We start from the raw sequence: 11,330 nt of genomic DNA, 5'->3' as shown, positions 1-11,330 counted from the left end.
GACTCAAGTTTTCCTGCATTTCTTTAAGTTTTTTTTTTTCCTTTCTTTTTTTATTGGCTTCTATCTCTTGGTCCTTATTCTCCTGCATTTCTTTAAGAGATTTTTGTGTTTCCATTATACGGGTTTCTAGCTTATTCATGTTCCCCTGTATTTCTTTAAGAGATTCATTCATGTCCTTTTTGTGTTCTTCTAGCAGCATCATGAACAGTGATTTTAAATCCAAATCTTGTTTCTCTGGTGTGTTGGCATAACCAGGACTTGCTGATGTTGGAGAGTTTGGTCCAGATGCTGCCATATTGCCTAGATTTCTGTTAGTAGCGTTCCTGCATTTGCCCTTTGCCATCTTGTTCTCTGGAGCTAGTTGGTCTTGTCTCTGGCTGGTGTTTCAGCCTCCTGAGAGGCTCTAGGGCAATTTCTGCAACACTGGATGGCAGGGGTTCCCCTGTTGCAGATTGCTGATGTGCTGTCCCCCTCTTGGGTGCTTTTGCAGCCCTAGTGTGTTTTGCCCCAGATTGTGACTGTGAACCAGATAGTGCCTGTTTGCTCCTTCAGGGAGTGCTGAGGGGTGTATGCTGTGGGGACCTTTTCTGCGTGCTGATCACTCTGCTGGCCAGCGGAACTCCCAACCAGGTTGGTGCACACAAGGCTAGCCTTGCTGCTCAGGCTCTGAATCTAGGCAAAAGCCTGGCAGGCTAATGTCTGAGCAAAGTTCCCCTCAGCTGTGAGTGTTAATTGGGTCTGTAAGGTGGCCAGGATGGCGGCGTGTGCTTGCTCCCTGAGAGTGCTGGGAGAGTCTGCTGGGCTAACAACCTCCTGGCCAGGTCAGCACACAGATGGCCCACCGGGCAGCCCAGGGACTGGGGGCAGTCCAGGGCTTGACCTTCTTAGACCCCAGCTATGTCATCCTCGGGCTAGCCTGTTAGCTGGTTTGCCTGCTAGGACTCTCTGGCTTCCCGTAGGCAAAATGGTGGGGGCTGGCAAGCCCGCCCGGGCAAACAACCTCCTGGCCCGGTTTGCACACCGGTGCCCCCCCACCCCCCGACCAGCTCAGTGCCTGGGTTCAGGCCAACGCCCGTTGGGCTTAGACCCTCGCGATGTTGGTCCCGGGTTGTATTTGCATACCTCAGTCTGTCTGATTTCTCTGGTGTCTGAGAACCAATATGGAGGCCTTGTAACTGACTGGCAGGAGGCAAAGTTCTGATGTGGCTTCTGTGTGGTGAAAGGCGTCGTAAATCCTCCGCTGCTTGCAGCCTGGCTGGCCAGCGATAGCCAGTGGTTGTGGGCGCAGGGTCTGCTTGGGCCCTGTCAGCTTGGTTCTACTGCTGATGGCCCTTCCTCTGGACCAGCCGCCGCTGCTCCACTTGTGAGAAATTCTTATCTAACATTTAACTTTTACCTTGTAAAAGCTTCTTGACTTAATCAATGCTTTCCGTACCACAGTGTCAGAGCCTCATCTACATACACACAGCCATATAAACCTACATGTGGTTGGAAGGTTGTAATTATGTAAATGACTATGAGGCAAAGTGTTGCGATTCTTTTTTTATTTAATTATATATTTTTATTTTCTATATTCTTTGTTTACATTCCAAATGATTTCCCCTTTCCCAGTTCCCCCCTCCCCATATGTCCCATAAACCTTCTTCTCTCCACTCATTCTCCAATCACCTCTCTCCTTTTTCTCTGTCATGATACTCCCTTCCAATGCTAGATCAAGACTTTCCCCTTACTTCTTCATGGGAGTCATTTGTCATGCTAATTGTACCTTGGGTATTCAGAGCTTCTGGGCTAATTAATATCCACTTATCAGAGATTGCATTCCATGTGTGTTCTTTTGTGACTGGGTTACCTCACTTAGGATGATATTTTCTAGATCAAACCATTTGCCTAAAAATTTCATGAATTCATTGTTTCTAATTGCTGAGTAGTATTCCATTGTGTAAATATACCACATTTTCTGTATCCATTCCTCCATTGAGGGACATCTAGGTTCTTTCCAGCTTCTGGCTATTATAAATAAGGCTGCTGTGAACATAATGGAGCATGTGTCTTTATTGCATGCCAGGGAATCCTTTGGGTATATGCCCAGGAGAGGTATAGCAGGGTCCTCTGGAAGTGTCATGTCCAGTTTTCTGAGGAACTGCCAGACTGATTTCCAGAGCAGTTGTACCATCTTAAAACCCCACGAGCAGTGGAGGAGTGTTCCTCTTTCTCCCCATCCTGCTGTCTCCTGAGTTTTTAACCTTAGCCATTCTGACTGGTGTGAGCTGAAATCTCAGGGCTGTTTTGATTTGCATTTCCCTAAAGACTAATGATGTTGAGCATTTCTTAAGGTGCTCCTCGGCCATCCGAAATTTTTCAGGTGAAAATTCTTTGTTTAGATCTGTACCCCATTTTTAATAGGGTTATTTGGTTCCCTGGGGTCTAACTTCTTGAGTTCTTTGTATATAATGGATATTAGCCCTCTATCAGATGTAGGGTTGGTGAAAATCTTTTCCCAATTTGTTGGCTGCCAATTTGTCCTTTTGATAGTGTCCTTTGCCTTACAGAAACTTTGTAATTTTTTGAGATCCCAATTTTTAATTCTTGATCTTAGAGCATAAACTATTGGTGTTCTGTTCAGGAACTTTTCCCCTGTGCCCATGTCCTCAAGGGTTTTCCCCAGTTTCTTTTCTATTAGTTTCAGTGTGTCTGATTTTATGTGCAGGTCTTTGATCCACTTGAGTTGAGTTTAGTGCAGTTCTTAAAAAGAGTTTGAGGTCAGTGACTCTACTTCAACGAACGGATTATTGGCTGGGCCATTAGGATACCCTTGTGAAGAGAGGACGAGAGGAAGTTTAGAGTAAATTGCTTTTTGAGAACTATCAGCTCAGAATTATTTTCCAATCTGGAGAGTTCCACAGCCTCCCCAGGAGACTTTCTCGCCTTTGGAGTTAAATTCTTTAGCCTGTGGAACTTTTTTGTCACACAGAATCTACTGGGGCTGATGTGGCACACAGTAATCTGAAAACATATCTTGGAATAAATCTAAGAAAGTGAAATATTTCTTGAGTGAAAAAGTTTAGGATACTGAAGAAATTGAAAAAACTACTAGAAGATGAAAAGACCTTTCATGCTCATGGATTGGTAGGATTAGTATTCTGATAGAGCCATTCTATCAAAAGCAATCTCATATTTAATTCAATTTATATCAATTGTGTTTTTATATGAATCTATCGTATACATTTTGAGTTTTCTATTTTACAATTTTTGTGTACAACAAAATATACTCACACAAGTTTAAGCATTCATAATTTTTAATGTGTAAGTGTTGGTAATAGAACTTTAAAAATAATAAAATTGTGTGATATGTCACTCATGTAACACATTCTTATGGTATAATTTAATAGAATATAGAAATAGTTTTACTTCATGTTGAATGTAAAAGAGATAGCATGTCTTCTAACAATATGTCTAATAATTTTTACCTCTTTGACCCGTCCAGCAGGTCCATTTACTCTCGGGTCCCAAAGAGCCACTACCTGAGGGTCAAAAATGGGGGAAAGAGAGAAGGGGGCCAAGTACACTAACAAAGTCAGAGTCAGTCTGGATTGTGTCAAGGCCTCATTTAATGTCAGGGAGGTAAGTGGGTTTTAAGGCTTACAGAGAAGGAATTGACCTTCACACAAAAGCAAAGGAGGGAAGGGCGGAGACACCCCTAGCAATGGAAGCAGGAAGCGAGAAGGTCATCCAAGTGGGGACACCCGGAGTTAACACAGGCAGGAACATTCCACGGTTAGGGTAGGAACATCTTGTGGTATTCTCTGGAATCTTCTCGCACCGATAGCTCAAGGGGAAGGCTCTAGTTAATTGTTCTTCCTTCTAGGCAGCCGCCACCTTAGGGCTCTGAGTAAACATAAGTCCGAATAGCTCGGGACGGTTCCCCACACCTCTTTAGAATGTAATATGTTCATATTTTGCTTAAATATCCACCATAATTGCTTATGAAATTCTTCCTGTACTCTTATTGACATTAAATACTTATATAATGTTAATTCCTGAAAAATGATTTAAAATGCATTTAGCAAAATAGATATTGAGGTGGATGGAGGGAGGAAACTAAAAGGGAGGGGAGATGGGAAAGGGAGTGGGCTTTGAGGGGATCAGGTATAGAGAAAGCAGGAGACAGAGAATGGAAATCAGAAGAGTAGGATGTGCATCTCTAGGAAGTGCCAGAGACCTGGGACAGGGCAGTTCCCAGATTGTCTATGGGGGTGACTCTAGCAAAAACATCCTAGCAGTGGGGGATATGGATCCTTAATTGGCTACTTCCTTTAGCTAGGCTTGACTCCCAGTGAAGGGATAAGAACAACAGCCCACCCACAAAAACTTCAACCCAAAATGTGCCCTGCCTATAAGATCTGCAGAGACAAAGACAGAGCAGAGCTAGAAGGAATGGCCAACCAATGACTGGCCCAGATTGAGACCCATCCCATGTGCAATCACTAATCCCTAACACTATTAAAGATAACTCTATTATGCTTGCAGATAGGATCCTAGCATAACTGTCCTTGGAGAAGCTTCACCCAACAGCTGACAGAAACAAATGTAGATAGAGATCCACCACCAAAATTACCTGGAGATTGGGAAGTCTTTTGGACGAGAGACAGGGAAGAATTGAGGCCTCGACAAGATTAGCAACTTCACAGGAAGACTAATAGAGTCAACTAAACTTGACCTTTAGCAGCTCCCAGAATGAACCAAAGAATGAACATGGACTGGACCTAAGCCCCAAGACATATGTAACGAAGGTTTAGCTTTGTCTTTATGAGGGTTCCCCAAAATGTGTGGTGATTTTACCTGTCTGTGGACTCTGTTCCCTAAATGGGTTGCCTTGTCTTACCTCAGTGAGAGAGGTTCCACTAAGTCTTGTAGTTACTGAAGTTCCAAGAGGAAGAGGAGATTATGCTACTCAGAGGGTAGGTCCCTCTTCTGAGATAAGAACAGGAGGAGAAACTAGTGGAGGTCCTTTGGTAGGACCTCCTGGGAGAAGGTCCTACTGGGAGAAGATGGAGCACTGATATTAGAATGTAAAGTGAGTAAATAAACACATTTAAAAAAAAAACACAGATATCCCATCTACAGACAAGTTTTGGGATGGCCTGCACTCCAGTTGTTCAGGACCCACATGAAGACAAACTTTCACATCTGCTACATAAGTGCTGGGAGGCCCAGGTCCAACCTATTTATGTTCTTTGATTGGTAGTTCAATCTCTGAGAGCCCAGTACTCAAGGTTAGTTCTCTGTGGTCCTCCTGTGGAACTTCTATCCCCTTAGAGGCCACAATCCTTTTCTTTCTGTTCTTCCATAAGAGTCCCCAAGTTCCATCCATGGTTTGGCTGTAGGTGTTTGCGTCTGACTGACTTAGCTGCTGAGTGGAGCCTCTCATAGGGAAGCCATGATACACTCCTGTCTGCAAGCTTAACAGAGTGTCATTAATAGTGTCAGGGATTGGTGCTTGTCCATGGGTTGGGTCTCAGGGGGGCGTTGGTTACAGGTTAGTCATTCCTTCAGTCTCTACTCCATCCTCTTTGCCTGCATTTCTTGTGGTCAGTATATATTTTGGGTCAAAAGTTGGTGTCCCTATCATTCCATTAGGTTTTCTGTCTGGCTATAGTAGGTGGCCTCTTCAGGTTCTATATCATCAATGCTGTGAGTCGCAGCTCAAGAAATGCCCATTGATTCTTGGGTATCTTCCTTATCCCAGATCTCTGTCTCTTCCTGGATGTGTTCCTTACCTCCTCAACCCTGTCAGTGTAGGCTTCTTTGTTTGGCCTCAGTAGCAGAGGATATGATTAGCATCACAGAGACTTGATAAGCAAAGTGAAGGAATACCCATGGGTCTCCAACCTGCTCTGAGGAGAAGGGGGTCAGGGAAGGATTGTGGAAAGGGTGAATTGGAGGTGGCCAGTATGCAGGATGTAAAGCAAATACATAAATAAATTCTAAATACATAAATATCAAAATAATTAAATCTATAAAATTGTGTGTGTGTTTTTAATATTAAATTATCACATTAGAGAAAAAAGTGGTCTGTGCAGAAGACAAGTCAGCTTAAGTACTATATTTATAAAAATGGCATTTCCTGAAGATGGAGAAATGGCTCAGTTATTAATAGCACTGTGTGTTCTTCCAGAGAAGCTGGGACCAATTCACAGCTACCATGTGACAGCTCACTACTGGTTGTAATTTCAGTCTCAGGGGTTCTGACTACCTGTTCAGACTCCTGGGCACTAGGCATGCATGTGGTGCACAGATATACATGCAGCTAAAACACTCATAAATATTAAATAAAAACTATAAAAACAAAATAGTAGTTCTTGGTCCACATAATTTGATTTACACATAATGATAATCACAGTCAAATAAGCATTTATTGTTCTATAATGCAATCAAATACATAAAAAGTGATATGTTTACCACAATCACTTAACATTTATTTATCTAAGAACATGAAATAAATATACAAATTAATAAACAGTATACTCACATATAGCTGAAAAATAATACTTTCCACATACTTGTTAGGCTTTTATAAGTATGGTAGCTTGTGTTTAGTTTGTTGTTGTTTTTTGCACATGTTCTTTTGCAGGTATTACCCAATAAACTCATTCAGAATACACTACAGGAGCTCAGGCTCTGTTCTGTTGGCTCTCTTCAGTTGAATATAGTCAGGTTCCTATTTGGTTTTGTTCTTGTCTGATCTTTTTCCTCTATGTATGTTACAAGAGCAGTTTTCTTCTTACAGTGTTTTATGTTTTCCATATGCATATGAGTTCTCATGGGAAGAATCTTGCCTTAACTTTCCATATGCATATGAGTTCTCATGGGAAGAATCTTGCCTTAACTTTCTTGTTTATAACATGCAATGGTATGTTGGGTATGTTCTAGATTTAACAATATTTTATTTTTGAAGCTGCTTCCTGATGTCAGCACTATCACTGTTGTAGATTTTCAAATTCGTCAAATGAACAGAAGCTATTCAGGGACTAAGCATGCCTTATAGTTACTTGAGGATGCCATTTCACTATGCTGTTTTGGTCTTTTTGAAAGAAGAAATCAGGAGAAGGGAATGGAGAAAGGGGTACTCTATAAGTGGGGACAGGGAGGGGGTAGCATTTGGGAAGCAAATAAATAAAATAAATGAGTAAATAAATATAAAAATAAAAAAGTAGAAATCAAACAGTACAGGAAAGTCAGATTTAATTCATAGGAAATAGTACTAATGTTCTACATCTTACCCCAATTTCTGAATTTTGTATTCTATCATCTAATGACTAATTATCAAAATCAGGAAATTGGAAAAAGTAAAATATTACAAGTCCCATAATATGTTGGCCTAATTATGACAGAAGGGTTTCTAGTACTGTATATCTTCTATTCCAGTATCTAATCCAGAAATCCAGTTGACATTTAGTTATTATATATCCTAATTTATTCTAGTCTCTTATAGTTCATTAGCATTTTTATCTTCTGTGACCGCACCTTTGAATTACTAATTTTGTTAGACTGTCTATGTATTTGAATTCATCAAGTGATTCTTTTTTTTTTTTTATATTGAGGTTGTACATATTTGGCACAAATACCAAAGAATGTTTCCTGCTTTGCTTATCTCCGTTCAATATTAGCGGGATGCACTGTATTTTAATCTCCTGATTAAGGAGCAATTAAATTATTTTAAACTATTTTCCTTTTGTAATTACAAATATTTTAAAGCATTTTTCTTTTGTATTTCCTTTTAAAGTAATAGAAGTCTTGGGAGAAGTACTTACAGACTATGGAAATGTTCTGTGATCCTTCAAAACATTAGGCACTGTATTCAGCAACTCAGTGATTTTTTTCCCCAACACTATGACCTTAAAGGTATTTAATGCATGTAATTAGGCTCTGAAGAATGATTCTGAGGAGTAGATAATTTTTGTCCTTCTGTTTAGGTGAATCCTGCCTACAACATTACTGCAGTTTTAGTGTAATGGTAATTTTTTTATTTCTTTAAAATTTATTGTACACTTAATTATAATTTTATCTTCCTTTCATTATACACTTATTTGATTATAATTTTATTTTGTGCATTATAATAACTTTTATGATTAATTGTGCTCAAAGTGCTTCAACTTTGGCCATTGAAAGCTCTTTGAAATTGACTCCTTGTGTTTTCAGCATGTTGCATTTACTTCATGATTTTGATGGTTTGTTGTCTTATTTTTGAAATGACCCTACTACTTCTCCAAGGAACTATGGTTTCTTTTCTCATGGAATGACACCCAGAATCCAATTATCTGATGCTAGCTGACCTTTTATATTAGCCTTCCATCACCTGTAAACCCATTTCAATTCCTGTATATGATGCATATGTGTATGTTTGTGTGGTGTGTGTATGTATGTGTGTGGTGTCTGTGTGTGTGTTTCTGTGTGTGTTTATCTGAAACTATGATGTTGAGAATCACCTGGCTGGAGTTCTTTTCTCCTATCCTGCTGGAAATCATACATGGGGGGAGGAACTATAACTATGCCCACAATTTTAGGCCCTGGGTGCTCAAAGCCTTGAGTGTGGACTGATCTAACAGTACACAGAGTAGAGGCTAACAAATCAGTACCCTGAGAACTGCTTAGCTCTTCCAGTCCAATGCAATGGGTTTACATGTACTGAGGAATATGGAATTGTCCCATAATGAGCTGAGATAACTTAAAAATAATTTGTCAGAAGATCTCCAAATGTGTTCTGATTCATATGCGCATACATAAACTTATAGATTTTAGAAAAAATCTTGCAAATATGTCAATAACTTTGTTTGTCTTTATTTCTTCTCCTGTAATATCACTAATATTTTCTTTAAAATCATTTAGATCTTAGAAAATGCTGACAGTTACTTCCCATACATTTTCATTAATGGTTTGTAGCATATAGTTTCAAAAGTTGACAGTTTGCATTCTTAGAATGTTTACATGTTCTGTAAATAGAATCTACAAAAGAACTATGTAATTCTACATTACATGTGTATGTAGTTGCTTCTGAAGAATTTAATGACTTTGATGAGAAGAAATACATGGCCTCATAGGATTTTTTTAAAGATTTATTTATTTATTATATGTGAGTACACTGTAACTATCTTCAGACACCAGAAGAAAGCATCAGATGTCTTTTCTCTTTTCGGATGGTTGCGAGCCACCATGTGGGTGCTAGGATTTGAACACATGACCTATTGGAAGAACAGTCAGTACTCTTAGCCACTGAGCCATCTCTCCAGCCCCTTAAAGATTTATTTATTTATTATATGTGAGTATATTGTAGCTGTCTTTAGATACCCCAGAAGAGGACATCAGATGTCATTACTGATGGTTGTGAGCCATCATGTGGTTGCTGAGATTTGAACTCAGGACCTTCAGAAGAGCAGTCAGTGCTCTTAACCACTGAGCCATTGCCCCAGCCTGCCTCATAGGATTATTAAGGTGTTAAGTGCAATGTTTTGAGAACTTGTGTAGAGTACAGAGTTAACAGGCATATCAGGGGCTGAACAATGGCTAAGAATGGATTCTGAGAACTTGTAAGGCTCCTGAGATATTAGCATGTGATTTTAAATTCTGCCAGAAGAAAATGTTAAGTACTGGATTAACCTACTAAAGTTATTTAGTAGCAAGCATACTTTTCCATTTTTTACAATTAAAAATAGTGCCAAGTAAAGAGAATACTCTAAAACAAAGTTATGTTTCTAAAAGATTGTTTTAAGACAGCCAAGAAAACCACAGTGGTTTTCTTTGTTTGCTTTGACAGACTGTGCACTTGTTCAGGAGCACTTTAGGATCCTCAGTTACTTATTATCAGAACTTTCTTCAGGCCCAGAGTTCTTCTCAGCACTCCCTTTACTTCCTTGTTCCTCAAGCTATAGATGATGGGGTTCAGCATGGTGTCACTGCTGTGTAGAAAATGGCCAAGAGTTTGTTCATTCCTGGTAAGTGGCTAGACTTTGGCTTCAAGTAGGTAATAGATCCTGAGCCATAAAAGAGTGTGACTACAAATAGGTGGGAGGAACATGTGGAGAGAGCTTTATGGCGCCCCTCAGGGGAAGGCATCACCAGCACTGCAACCAGAATTCTGAAATAGGAATAAATGATAAGTAAAAATGGACTAGATATACAGAGGATTGTTACCACAAAGATGGCAGCCTCATTTTGGGATGTAGCTCCACCAGGCAAGCGCCAGGACAGGTGGAAGGTCACAGAAAAAGTCGTCTATCTCACAGGGTCCACAGAAGTCCAAAAAGAAAATAAAATTAGTTTGTCCCAGCCCTACTATAGATCCCATTCCCCATGAAACTATTGCTAAATGGGCACATACACCACGACCCATTTGGGTTGCATAGTGGAATAGGGAGCATATGGCCATGTAACGGTCCAAGGCCATGGCTGCCAATATGTAGCACTCCGTTATACCAAAATATGAGAAGAAAAACATCTGTGTGGCACATCCCTCCCAAGAGATCTCTCGGACCTCACTTACAAGGCTCTGCAGCATCTTGGGTATGACAGAGCAAGTGTAGCCAATTTCCAGGAGAGAGAAGTTGGCCAGAAAGAAGTACATGGGGTGTGCAGGGCTGAACTGGTACAGATGGCAAATGTTATGAGTGCATTTCCTGTCAGTGATACTAAAAACATGAGGAGGATGAGGGTGAACAGGAAGAAGCATTCTCCAAGGACCTCAGAGAACTTAGCAAATACAAAGTGTTTGGCAGACACTTGCCACAGAGAGCAGTTGACACTCATCTGGAAGACAGAACAGTAAGTCATTAGAAGGTTTCTTGCAGATGAGGGAAATTTATCCTTTTAATACTTTGAGAGCCTCAGTTACATCAGAGACAGAATCTTTATCTGCAGTCATAAAATCAAAACTTAGAAATGATTTATCCTCACAGATTTTCACATCTAATACTTTCTCTCTTCACATTAGTTGATATTCCAAAGTGTACTGAGCAAAGTGTACAAATATTTACAGAAGCTGATGGAACCTTGTCGTCCTGGCACTGATGAAGCTCAGGCAGAAGGCTTACCATGGGTATAAGTTCATGTGTCATGTAAGCTATCATTCAAATAAAAGAAAAGGAAAAGTATTAATTGTATCTCAGTTCTTTACACATTCTTCTCATTAAGTAATTATCAATGTTACACAGGAAATTTGATCGACTCACACTAATCTATGTGATTTCCTGTTGCCTCATATACAGTCACTTCAACCATTCTCTCTGTGTATTGGGCCCATATTATTTTGTGATTGCTATTGCTAGTATTTAGATGCA

The 11,330-nt window shown here is 40.1% G+C and overlaps 1 pseudogene; it reads right to left on the bottom strand.

The window, feature by feature from the left end:
- Nucleotides 1–9,844: 9,844 nt before the first annotated feature.
- Nucleotides 9,845–10,821, bottom strand: LOC127673286 (olfactory receptor 10C1-like; annotated as a pseudogene).
- Nucleotides 10,822–11,330: the final 509 nt, after the last annotated feature.

Source organism: Apodemus sylvaticus, chromosome 22 (assembly GCF_947179515.1).
Source record: "Apodemus sylvaticus chromosome 22, mApoSyl1.1, whole genome shotgun sequence".
NCBI classification, from domain to species: domain Eukaryota; kingdom Metazoa; phylum Chordata; class Mammalia; order Rodentia; family Muridae; genus Apodemus; species Apodemus sylvaticus.
Note: the sequence above shows the minus strand (reverse complement) of the source record. Positions and strands in the feature narration are given on the sequence as shown.